We start from the raw sequence: 13,513 nt of genomic DNA on the forward strand, positions 1-13,513 counted from the left end.
TGTTCAAACCAGAATGGGTCTGCTGGTGTACATGCAAAGCTAAAGAGGCACAGAGGTTTGCTTTCATTTCTCAGCACCTGAGGCATTAGAAGTAAGAAGCCAAACAGGATAGGCTTTGTCTTTAATGCACTGGCTGTTCAGGCGCAGGTTTACCAGCAGCAGGAGGGAAAGGGTGAAAGGATGCTATGAAGAGCTCTAGATCCTTCCCTGTTCCTGAATCCATTCTCCTCCTCATCAAGCTATAGCTGCACCTATGCCTACCTACTGAAAACTGGATGGACTTTGGGCTAGCCAGGGAAGTGAACACAAGAACTGACCATCTTAATCTCTGCTAAAAATAGAGACTTCCCATTAAACTTCCTTGTCCTTGCAAAGTGACTTATAAGGATAAACCTACTGTCATGACAACTTCCCAAGTTTAAAGGAAGAGAAGGAAACTTATTTCTGAGACTTTCCTAAGGCTGTGATCCTGGCTTGCTGCATTTTGGAATATGACTTACAGATTTGGTATCACAGATCTGTGGATCTGATCTATTCACTTAAGAAGGATCAGAATGAAATTCCTCCTCCTTCAAAATTACTGTGATGGAAACAACACCATCCCATGGATTTTCTATTAATTTTCTTGCTCTTTTCTTTGGCATATTTCCTCAAATCAAAGATTTCTTCTCTGTAATAAGAATCTGAAGGCCAGTATAAGGAACAAGAAAAGTCACTACTCAAAATTACAATGGTAGCAACAAGTTTCTAGAGAGATAAAGATGAATAAAGTTTGATTTAAGAAAGGGCAAGATTACATGAGCAAAAAAAGAGGAGAGGTAGAAGCATTTCATTAACATATGTTATAAAATCTTTGAAATATTACAGACATTGAAGTTAGCAAAGCTGAGAGTGCAGTAAAAGGAATGAGAATGGCAAAGGTTGACTCTAGGTGATTGAATTTAAAGAGGGGAAAGTCCTGAAAGTATTTTGTTTCACTTTTGCAAAGACTGTGAGGAGGTCATGAATCATAAACAAACTTTGTTTTAAGAATACTAGAAAGGTCAGACTGGTTCAGGCCAGGCATCCACTTGGCCCATTTACCTATCTCCAACAGCTGACATAAGCCAATTCTTATCCAAGTATTCTCTCAGTGAACAGCAAGACCAGGACAAGCACATTTGATAATGCCCATAGTTTCCAGCATCCAACTTTGTTTTAGCTTGGACAGTTTCCTGAACCTGATGTGGTCTGTCCAGTCACTGACCTTCACTAGATATCTCTTCCAGGGCCTTGTGCAGTCTCTCCTTAGATTGTTGTGAACTTCTTTAATCCATACTGTCTTTAGTCAAAGAATGTTGTGAGTATAATACCCATGAACATATAAATTAATATAATTTATTGTATTATTTGCTTTGAACATGCCTACTGCTAGTGTCTGATGCACCCTTATTTTTTTATTAATAGAGAAGGTGAAAAGTTGATCCCTGTCCATCCTTCTTGTTTGTGACTTTAAAAAATTTATTTATTTATTGCTGTTTTGAAAAAGCAAATTTTGCTGTTTGTTAGAGGGGTGCTGTAGTTACAGTCTCTGAAGAAGACTGCATCGCCCCAGGGCTGGAAATCTATTTCTTCTTAGCTCTGCCAATCAACCACCAGTCTGCCTGCTATCTGTGGCAGATGCTGAAGCTGCTATTGCAAAGAAGTCCTTCCAAGATCCTGGGGAACTGGAAGCTTAGATGAGCACATTCTGAGAGAGCCATTCTTTTCCACTGTTAGGGAAGATGCATTAGAGGAAAAGATGCAGTCATGCATATTGTGCTCTTAAAACCCTGCTGGTCTTTCTGCAAGCAGAATCTAAAAGAATAGTAGGGAGTGGAAATAAAGAGAAGAAAATCTGCCAGTCCACAGAAATCAACCCCGTTCCAAGAGAACTACTTGCTAATAACTAAAGCCCAAGGAAGCAATGTAAACTTTATCTAAAATCTGAAGCAGAAAACTGAAGCTAAAGTAGTTCAAGCCTCCTCTAAAGGAGGCAGGCATTGTTTCTAGAGTAGACCTCAAGTGGGCACAGTTACCATCATAATAAAAACAGCAGAAGCTTGTGAGAGTTTCCTATTATTTCAGTAGGAGATTCATAACTCATGCAGTACACTCCCATTTTCCCTGTCATGTGTTTTACAAGACACACAAATATTTCTCAGGCAGACAGAAAAGCACAGTTTCTATTAGTAAAAAATTATACAGACAGGTAAGACAGGTCTCCACTGTTAAGTAAAAATATAAACAAAATCCTTTCCTAAATCTTACCACAAGTTGAGGTATATTGTATCGCTGTACAGAAGAAGGAGCTATTGCAGAAAAATGCACTTTCAGAGAAATTATGTAAACTCCACTTAGTGTCAAAGTTATTAAACAGTCCTGTACTATTGAAGTAGAGGAGATTAAGGGAGACTGGCCATGCCAGGATACTCGAACAGAAAGTCTTTCATTCGGGTTTGTGAGTAACTCTAGTTAAAGTAACTCTATTTGACACAAAATGATCTGTACTGTTGCAAAATAGTTTCTGTCAGCAGATTTCACCCAGGCAACGCCCTGCCTATCAGCTATACTCATACCGGGTTTGGCTGCAGGATCTCATTAGTATTTCAGAAGAGTATGTCTGGCTAAGCAGGTAAAGAGAACGTACTGAAAGTTTCACAAGATACAAAGATTAAAAAAAAAGGCACACAAAGCCCATGTTATAAACAGGTAAACAAAACATTTCGTCAGGAGCTCTCAGCATCCCTTTAGTTAGAACAGGACACCTATTTGTATCTGTTATGAACAAGCACACATTTAGAAGTCCCCATTTGAAAAATGTGACTCTGGAAGACAAGTCAGTGCTATTGACTCCCTGCTATGATGGCTAGATATGTTGAAGGTTGGAAAGGCTCAAGGCTCTAATGTTATCAGCTCTAATCCCAAATGTTTCCTGCTTCTGACTGGCTTAACTTAGAGCTGTGTGTCACATAAAAGTTCCTGAGGATGGTCTTTCCCCTCACTGGCTTGTTGACAAAAATACATGATTAATTATCACGTTGACTATTGGCACTTGTTTGGGAAGTCCCTGAAAAACAAACCCAAATTTATTTATTGTTCAAGGCAGAGAATACTGACTCTGAAATATTTATATGAAGAGAAGGCATCTCCTGAACAACACAAAGATTTTGAATGTGAGCAAATCCCTGTCTCTGAATAGATCTGTCACCCAGACCCTTCGTACTGCAACATATGAAGGCGACACTGTAATGAGTATTTTTCATTCAAAGTTTGATGAGGAGAGGACTTCTTTGGGTACAACAGACATCTGATGCAGCAAGCACCAGGTCATTGCAAGGCTGTGCTTTCAGAATGTAGATTAATTACAAAACGTTTTGAGAGAGACTATAAATGCTGAGATATTTTTACTGATCTGGAAAGATGACCTAGAGGCTGATTTAATTGACCTGTTGCTGTCTACAATCTCTCCTCTGGGAAGTAAAAAGCTCTTGATAATACGATGTATAACAGTAAAACCATACCAAATGTTTTAAATTGAGATTGTTTTTGTAAGTCTGAGAATTGTTGATCTTATAGTTTTAGACCTGTGTGAACTGAATCAACGATCTGTTGTGATACTACACCTCAATGCTTTATCTTCTGAAGCAGTCTGTGGTGATGGCTACTTTTTCTGGGAGAAGGCAGGGTGAACACTAAGTCAACAGAAAATTCCTGCTTGGTTCATGACGAAGACTCAAGGGTAGCACTCTGTAATGTAATCCAGAGCTCCTATGAGGAATCTAATGTCTTTCCTCTGCTGCATGGATCCCTATGTAAAAATAGACATCTTGCAGGCTGGCAGTTCAAAATCCCTGAGGATTAGTGATTGGTTAGGAGATTATGGACACTACTCCAATCTGAATTTGAAATAGCAAATTAAATTGCTGAGGCACTGATAGTTGACACTGAACTGCTAGCCTCCTCACCCTTCCTGTACAGACAGAAGGCTCTGTCACTGATTTGGAATGGTACATTTGCTTCTGCATCAGTCATAGAAGGCACCCTGCTTCTGGTGTTTATTGTTTCTAATAAGCTGGACAGCTTGTTAGAGAGTAAGAGAGAGAAAAGCCACGAGGCCAACAAGTCACTCAGCACTGTGTATGACACGGTACCGGTACCGAAATACGATCACTACTACTGGGGCTATAAATACATAAGGTGCTTAACACAAAGCCAGCCACTATCAAGGTCCCTGCAGAGAGTATGCAAGTAATAAAATTAGTCTTTTCAGGACCTGAACTTTAAAATACATGAACCAAAGATATGTCATATTGCTGATGAATTTTTTATCCCTTCTACCTGTATGGCAGCAACTTGTACTGAGAATCACACTCCTCTCACCTCCATCAGATTTCCCTGCCAATACAAGTGGACCCTGCTAATGGATATGTACCAGAAGATCAGAATCGCAGCTTTTAGGACACTGAACAAGAGACATTGTCTTAAATCATAACTACAGCTTTACTTTAGAAATAAAGTGATCTCCTTTTAAGGGAAGTCTTCTCCCCGCCCTCCCTCCCTTCCCTGCTGTATTTTTACTCTTAGAAAGAGGAAATGTTACTATGGGATATGTTGCTCTCTGAAGAATCACACTAGGGAAAATCTTAAACACCAGTAACCTATGACTCCTTTATCCATATACTAAGAGGTACATCTAGTATGTTAACTCAAACTGTATTTTGCTAATTGTCATAAGGGGACTTAATTTACTGTATGAAATTAATTACACTATTACAACTAAAGTAAATTACACAGTACATGTACTGCATTATTTCCATCTCTGTGGTATGATGGAAATAATGAAATCACCCATGTTTGTATTCACGTGGCTGCTTAATGCCCCGAGGTCAGTGGACATAAGGGTACTTCAAGTATCTGCTGATACCATTTAATGGACCTTGTTGTTCAAATAATTTGTCCTTGCACTCATGGGGTACATGCACACCAGCAATGAAACGCGTCTACACAATCACTCAAAGAAGCATCTAAGAGCATCCCAGAAAAGTTACTCATGTTCTTTATAAAAACTGGGCAATTAAAATAACTCTCCATGCTTTGGCCAGCTTAGATGGAAAACTGGGCTATACAAATTAACACACACAAAAACTGCATTAACTATCTCTTTATGCTGTTGTACCTCACACTACTAGTCTGGAGAGCCCAAAACTGCATAGAAATGCAATTTCTAGCTCTCCAAATATAAAAATTTTCTTAATTCTGACATATTCTTATTTATTTCTCAAAACTGGCCAACCATTCACACTCCTAAATATTAACACTCTCTAACCTATATCTTTGTGATGTACAGTTTGTACTACTTTGTTCAGTCCAACTGCGGTTATGTTAAATAAGGGGATTACATTACATTATTAAATCTGCTAACATAGAATAACTGCACACCATATTCTCCCAATTCTACCTCCAATCATATATTCTTCTGCCAACTTAAATAAGTATTATATCATTCCAGTTTCTTTGTATGTGGCTGTTTACCTAAATTAAACTGCATATATTTTTTCTTCCTAACCACCCTTTAATTATTGTTTTTGGATGTCCTTATGTGATCTGCAAGTAATATTTTCAAAAGTATTAAATGATAATTTTATGAGCACCTTTCAAAATGGGGGTTAGATCCATCTATATATTATTAACAGTATATATTTCTGAGTACAATACTATCCAAAATAGATACAGTCAACTTGCTGGGGACTGATTTCTGTAGTAGTTGTGCTGGGCCTCATGCAGGAAAACTGAATTTGTCATCCTAATAAATCCCCTCTGGTTAAATAAGTACTTTCTTCAGTCAGCTTTTTTTTTAAAAAAATTGTTCAATAAAATATTACTTAGGAAAGCTTAAAAAATATTGTTTGCATTTGCAACTTCAAACTGTAAAAGTGAATGTTTCATTACAAAAGTTAGTAAATTGATATACATGTTGAGAAGCAAGTTCTCACAAGTAAAACCAGACAACTATAGGTTTCAATTGTAATTAAAAGGAGCTTTAGTTTGTTGGTTTTTTTCTTCTCAATTTCTTCAATTGATTAAGGCATTTTGCAATTTAAAACCATTATTCTCTCTTCAAGAAACACCTTGGATCAGAAATTACTTTTCTGATTTATGTGAGAAGTCAAGTCACACAACTTTCAGAGGCCTTTTAAAAGCAGTATTCACTTCTATCCAGGAATTATATTTTCCTATCCATGTAAAAAAGTGTAAGTTAAGCATTCTAAAGTTATTTGCTAGACGTGTTCTTCTAAAAACTTCTCTGACCTATACTGTTTTTCTTCTATATAAACTGTATTAATATAAAGATGCAGTGCTATGTGAGTCATATTCTTGAATAAGTCTATTCAAGTTGACAACAATCTTTCTTCAGATTGGCTTGTATTACAAAGGTTTTAAGACTTCGGTGGTCTCTTTCTAAGTTAATTCTCAAATAGCATAAGCAGATGCCTCCTACTTTAAAAAGAAACAACAAAAATCCCAACAAACAAACCATAAACCAAAGCCAGGTAAATCTAAATGGTTCAAGTGCAGTATTAAACAAAAAAGTCATACTGGAACCCCTTAGTTCCTTATCAAGATAACAAGATACAATGAGCCACAAAAGTGAAAGGGTGCTACTTTTCTTATTTCCTCTCTGAGATGTTAACTGAGTGAAAGCTACTTGATTCTCTGTACAATATTCACATTTTTAATACGGCTGCTTCTAATAATTGAAACTTTTCTAACACAATTTGAGGGAACAGGGTAGAATAAAATGTCCATTTGCAAATGTTCACAGCCTTTCCTGTTGCAGACCCAATACAAGAAAAACCACTGGAAGATGAACACTTTAATTTGAAGACTTTAATTACTATTTGATATAAACACATAAGTCTTCAAGCATCTAACAGATACAACAGAGTAATAATTATTAATAGTTTTCTCATCATCCTTCAAGCTGAATTTCTAAGATAGAACAGACATGATAGCCAGTATTCTGAATAGACTGAATTCTGTCAGTATTCTGAATAGTCAAATGATCTTCATTCCTTCAATATTCTTGCTCTTATGTTACATATTTTATGCTCTAACAAAAGCATATACATGGATTATTCCCATTTTAATCAAGGCCATGACTGTTGGTAACATGAACCATACATTTTCTTTAATATTGTTTTTGATTACAGGAAAATAAAATAACTTGAGGTTTGGAGTAGAAATACAAGTGATACTTTCTAATATCACTAACTAATTTCACTTTAGGGCTCCATTATTGCAGCATAGATACTAGGTTTCATTTTTATTACTAACAGACTTTATTTATCACTGTAAAAACAGTCTGTTAACCACAGAAAGTAAAATTCACCATCAAAGTTCTGGTTTTGTTTAGGAATCAGACTTTTTCAGATATGCTGTCAGATAGTAAACCCTAGTTATCTATATGTGACTTAAAAGAAACTACATGTGTTTTGAATTCAGAATATTTCCCTGCAATACCTACATACCTGAAGAGCATGTGCTAGAGAGAATTAGAAGACAAGAAAAAAGGGCATTGGCAATGATGAAATCACCTTCCTGACCAGAGAACCAAGCAGTGCAAGCAGAATAGTAGCACTGCTTGCATGAACAGGTAACATGCTTTATCCTCACTGATGATCTGTAAATAGAAATTATATAAACTTTACAATTAAGTGAAAAATAAAATATACAAAGGCATACAAAATTCAAGAATACATCTATTAGGAAAAAAAAAGATACCTGTATTTGTGATGATTTCTCTTGTGTTCAGACTATACAATTTTATCTCCACATTCCAAATTTATTTTTCAAGTTGCAACTTGGTATTCTGGGTTATTTATTGTGTGGAGCCAACACTTATGAAAGAAAATAGATATAAGAGCATTATGATGACAGAAACATTTTGTCTAATCTGTTCTAAATTGTCAGTGAGGAAGATGCTGCAGCATCACCAGATAACTTGGTTCCAGTCTTTAACTATCCTTGTACTTAAAAGGGTTTTCCAAATATGTAGCCTGTTCTTTTTGACTGCAAATTAAGAAAATTTTTTCTTGTCCTTCCACAACTCGGTACAAAAGATCATTGGTGACCATCTTCTTCACAATAACCTTCAGATGTCCTATTATTTTCCCCAGTCTTCTCTTCTCTAGGCTAAACAAATACAACTTTTTTGAAATATGCCTTAAAAATCTTGCTTTCCAAAAACCTTTCCACTCATGTGCTCTCCTATGGATTCCCCTTCACACGAAAATTGAAATAATTTTTGTTTTTTAGACTTCATTTTAACACAGGGATCAAATAATTTTATTCACTGATTTTTATCCTGGCCATTTTGCATGTGTATTCTTTGATCTTGCTTCATCTGTAGAACTAGGTAGTATTCATGTTATTTGAAATTTTATGGAACTGTGGAGCAGCAGGCCCCACAGACTCTTGAAACAAAATAAATCTCTACATCTCTTCGGTAACATTTTTTGGAGATCAGTAATGGCAATTTTCTTTGAATACAGAGTAAGTCACTTCTATTATTTTTTTCTTTTACTTCAAAAAACTGGATAAACCGGGGATTTTGTATATCTTCTTAGTTTTACAGTTAACCGCTAAAACAAGAATTATAATATTCTTAATAAATAAGCAGACGGATGGATGTATGGACAGACAGGCATAAATCGTAATTTTTCTTTAAGAATCAAGCATAATTGAAGGAAGATTTGACTCACAGACCCTATCTCTCTCTCTTGTCTCAAAATAGGTAATGTCTGCTGAAACAGAGTTAGAAGGATGTTGATAGTGGAAGTACACTAGGAATCTCTTTTTGATGATTACACAACTACTAGTTCGTGGTAAAAAAATATGTCATGTTTTGCATTATTTTCAATGAGTTTCAATGAGTGAAGAAGAAATATTGTGGACCAAGGAAAGTAAGACAAAAGATTTAAGATAATAACAGATCAATTCTGCAGCAACTATCTCTATTCATATTTATTCCCAAATGCTTGGCTTCAGAGAAGCCAGTCTCTTTACTTTTTTTAAACCACAGATAGTTTATTCCAGGAATCTTCAAATTTTTTCCTTGGAAAGAAGGTCCTGGGGGTGAGGGTGGGGGGGAGGGGGAGAAGAAGTGATAAACTGCAGACTGGTCTATGACATTTAGCCCAGATTTTCCACTTCTTTGTTCTACTTCACTTGTGCAGACTATGCAACTATACCATAATCATGTATGAAAGTTCTTCTCAGAAGTGGTTTCTACAGTTTGGTTTTCCTTTTTATTATTCATATAGTTTATTCATAGGGTACTTTCATAATGAATTTCTGAAATGTACTAGTTGTTCTTTGTAATGTAGTTAATCTATCCATGTGCAAAACATCCATGATACCTAGGTGTGCACTCAATAGGTTAAACGAGCAAATAGGCTGAAGGATTCCTCCTAGCACTACACTCCTGCTCAGAGCCACCAATCTCAATCTCCAGAAAAGCCTCTACCCTTCAGCCAAACTTCTGAATGCAGTTATCTCCTCCTTCCATACTTCAATTTAGCTTCCAGCAGCTCCTAAAAACTATGTCCCCCCACTTCCTCAGGAAACATAGACAGGCAATTCCTCAACAAGTGATTATTTAAGCAGGAGTGGTGGGCACGGAATGTAATCACAATGAAGAGAGAAGCAGTCTATGAAGACTTCTCTAGCAGCCCTGTCCTATCTGCTATAAGATTTTTCAGAATCTCTTTTTGCAGAAGTCTTGAAGCAACTCTTTTCCTCGAAACAGGAACTACCAGTTCTGGCAGTTCAGACATTAAGTTTAGCATATATAATGTACTACAGGGAGAAGTGGATAACTTCAAATATTTTGTTTGGCTGTTTCACGTAATTTGCTAAAACTATACACAAGGGCATCACAGTATTGTAATTTTATATAATTCACCTGCATTTCCAAAATACGAGGTCATAATAAGAAAGAAAACTTCTTTTTATTCAGCTAGTTATGTAATATATGTGACAGATTTGCTTTATGTTATTCTCTATGTGCATCTAATTCCAGTTTCTTATATTGTTCATTGATACTCCCTTCTTTTAACATAGTTTCTATTATTGGCAAAAACAGAATCATACATTCATACTACAAAAGGGATTTTTCCTAATGCAATTCCCTACTGTGTTGCACATCCAGCTGATGGCAATATGGTAAAGCCAGAAGAGCCAGTTTTTTCCTCCAGAAAAGCTGCCTGCATTTCTGCAGAACAACTTCTCCAAATACTAAGTCTACAGGCAAAGTTATGCTGAATAGTTGTTATGATGGTCTATTTTCTTACCAGTGTTCCATTTAGAATAATTTCACATTAAGAACTGTTTCCAAATCCCTACCCCTAATCTTACTTCTCAAAATCTTGGCTATTTTCCTTTGACCTATAGCATCCTACAATTTCTTTCATTTATGTCCTTTATGTCCTCAGTACTCACCAGAGTAGCTGACCGCTTTCAGAATCTGTATTTGTTTTCATTTGAGCAGTTTACTTCCTCTGTTTACCTCTAACTGACTTAAAAAACAATACCCAGCTGAATGCTAATGGATCGTTTTCCAGCATTGTCTGATGTGCCACATTTTCCTCTCCTTTTTTTATTTTCTGTCTTCAGACTTAAGCAGTTAATCCCAGGTCACAAAGTAGTCTATGAAAGTAATTTCATTTTCCCTTTTTGTGCAGTTTTTCCTGCACGTAGTTTTCTATAACCTGTAAAACTAGAAATTATCATGAAAATAACTGGTGACCTCACAGGTCAAAATGTGACCTGGAACCTAATAGTAATTATATCACATACTGAACACCTGTCCAAGTAATACAGAGACTGCGCTAATTCCAAGACATTATTGCATATCCTTTTTTTTGGAAACTGTATAAATATTCTGTAGAGCCCTTATCCCACCATGTGAGTGATGAGGTGACTATTTGATATTGAAGCATGCCCACTTCAGCATCAGGTCCTTCTCAAAAGTCTCAGAATAAAACACCACAAGCATATTTCAGGCTTTTATCCTACAAGGAGGTCCACATAGATGGGACCCAAACTGCATTTTAATAAAGAACTAAATCTATTTACCCAAATGGTCCTACACTGACTTCTTTATTGTAACCTTGCTTATCTTGAAAAGCATATTCAGTCATCTAACTGGCTTTCCAGTTTCCATTTTAAAATACTTCCACATCAGATAAGTAGTTTTCCCTTCTATTGTCCTCTGACTTTCTTAATTTGCCAATTTTTCAGATTTTCTATGATTTCTTCCCTTTTAATTGTCACATATTATATCCAATGTAATATATTAATTAACATTTCTGGTAAAGAAATAGTAGTCTCTAAGATTATTGGTGTTTCATGCCATTGCGTTTTTGATTTAGATCAAGCAAGTACAGTTGTTATTACTGCCAACTGGATGCAGTTCCTAAGGTTATATCTGCGTTACTGAGCTAAAGAGGGCTCAGGCACTTACTTGAGCTCTACCATGTGATAACCCACACCATTTAACTGTTAGCCTGCTCTTTGATATGCTTTTGGCTGAGGCCAACAAGCACACAGGTAAAATACTGCAGGATTTGTGGAATAGCATGGGTTAGGGACTCTTATAGGCAGTACAAATGAGGCTACCCTGGATCAGGAGAGCAGATGGGTTAGCCAGGCAAATGTGAGCTGTAGTTTGCTACCGGCTCTTGAGTGGGTGGTGGTGCCTTTTCTTTTCTAGTACAGACGTGATCTAAGAAATTAAATGCAGCCAAAAACTGGTAGAGAGATACCTTCATATGATGCCATTCCCAAACCTGCACAGAGGACATGAGCTGTTGGTATGGGAGAAGGACAGACCAGCATTAGGCTGACTGTGACTTCCCCAGGGCATGCAAATTCTCAGCCTGTGAGTAAAAATGGATATTGGCTACCTTCTGCTACCTCCAGTGAGCAGAACAGGGGTACAGAATCTGGTACCCTTCATATTTTCAGATTTTTTTCTATATTCTCAATTACCATTTTTGTTAGCTATTTCTTCAACTATCTTTTCAAATAAATGATCCAATTCGTAGACAGCGGTCTTAAGACTTCCTTTTGTTCAGTATTATTCTAGGGGGAAAAAAAGAAAAGAATTAACTGCTCAAGAAACTTGAAAAAAATCTGCTTTCCTGTGTTTCTTTAAGAGTTTCACATACTTTCAGAATATATTAGCAAAACTGTACTAATTAAGTGGATAATTAGGCTTTCTTAGATAGCATCACATGGTCTGAGCTCTCTTTCTGTTCTTTCTTTGCATGATGGCAAGTTTAAAGTTCTCCTTTCCAGTTCGTTTCCCTTTCTCCAACTTTATATTTCACTGAATATTATTTTACAGTGGAATCTCTCTTATTTTATTGCAATGGTACTCTGAACCAGCTTTTTGCTATTACTCTTCAAACTCATTATCTTTCTGTCAATGATTTTCACAGTATGCTTACACTTTTTCTGCTCTTTTTACTAAACCGGAAGTATTGTACATTCATAAGGTCTTAATTTTAGATCTAGTATCTCCTTTTTTCCTGATCATTATCAGATCCAGTACTGAATTAACTCTCATTACTTCTTCCAGTTGTTCTAAGCACTATACAAAAATCCTGTAGCCTATTTTTAAGCACTTCTTGTAACTCAAATTCCTCTTTTACAGTTCTTCATACATTTCCACATATATAGCAATATATGTATGTGTAACATGAATATAATATGTCTGTATTTATATATATGATAATCATAGAGACCCTCATAAACTGAGAGAAAGTCAAATAAATCAAACCTTCAACACCATCTTCACGGATTTTGCGTCTTCCATTTTCATTTGTGAAATCATTTCTGTGTCTGCTGGCCATGTGATCTGCAGAATCTGCAAGCAGGGTGGTTGTTTTATAAATTATGTTTCCCTCACCTTATATTCCTTATACAGCTACAGATAGTTATATTCTATTTATGTCTTGGCCAGTCTTGTTTGTAATGCAATCAAAGAACAGTTCTTGGAATTTGTAGTGGTATTGCACCTCTCAAGACCACCTGTACCTAAGCTGTGTTTATGAACAGAAAAACCTATTTTTTCACTATTATTTCCTGCAGGACGTCATAGATTAAGTACATTTTCACATCTCAACATAGCAATTCACTCAGCTTTATTCTCCTCTGGCAAATGTTTCCCTATGGTTACACTTACTCATTTGCTGAAGTATCTTTCCCGTTTTGTTAGCATTTCCAGCTATGCTTTCCTTGCTGTTCCTAATATATGTAAAAATAAAGACATTTAAACTGATTTTTTAAGCTGAGATTTTATCACTCAAAAATTGCAAGTCAAAAATACACAAAGTTGAGTGTAAAAATAATTTTATCATCAAACTACAAGTCCAAATTTTAGATTAGTAGTATATCAAAAAAGCAATCATTTTGTAACTTAAGCTAT

At 36.1% G+C, this 13,513-nt stretch overlaps 2 long non-coding RNA genes across 23 annotated transcripts in view; one reads left to right on the forward strand and one right to left on the reverse strand.

Moving 5' to 3' along the window:
• Positions 1-13,513, reverse strand: part of LOC104689955 — a 90,436-nt gene that overhangs the window by 49,585 nt on the left and 27,338 nt on the right. The window contains exon 7 of one of the 22 annotated variants that reach the window (XR_005603868.1): positions 12,866-12,952. The exons of the other annotated variants lie outside the window; for them this stretch is intronic. This is a non-coding gene — a long non-coding RNA (uncharacterized LOC104689955). The remainder of the gene's footprint in view (positions 1-12,865; positions 12,953-13,513) is intronic. 22 annotated transcript variants of the gene reach the window in all.
• LOC109144712 overlaps positions 1-13,513 on the forward strand; it is a 109,644-nt gene that overhangs the window by 9,722 nt on the left and 86,409 nt on the right. The gene's annotated exons all lie outside the window — the stretch shown is intronic.

Source organism: Corvus cornix, chromosome 1, assembly GCF_000738735.6.
Source record: "Corvus cornix cornix isolate S_Up_H32 chromosome 1, ASM73873v5, whole genome shotgun sequence".
In the NCBI taxonomy this organism is placed as follows: Eukaryota; Metazoa; Chordata; class Aves; order Passeriformes; family Corvidae; genus Corvus; species Corvus cornix.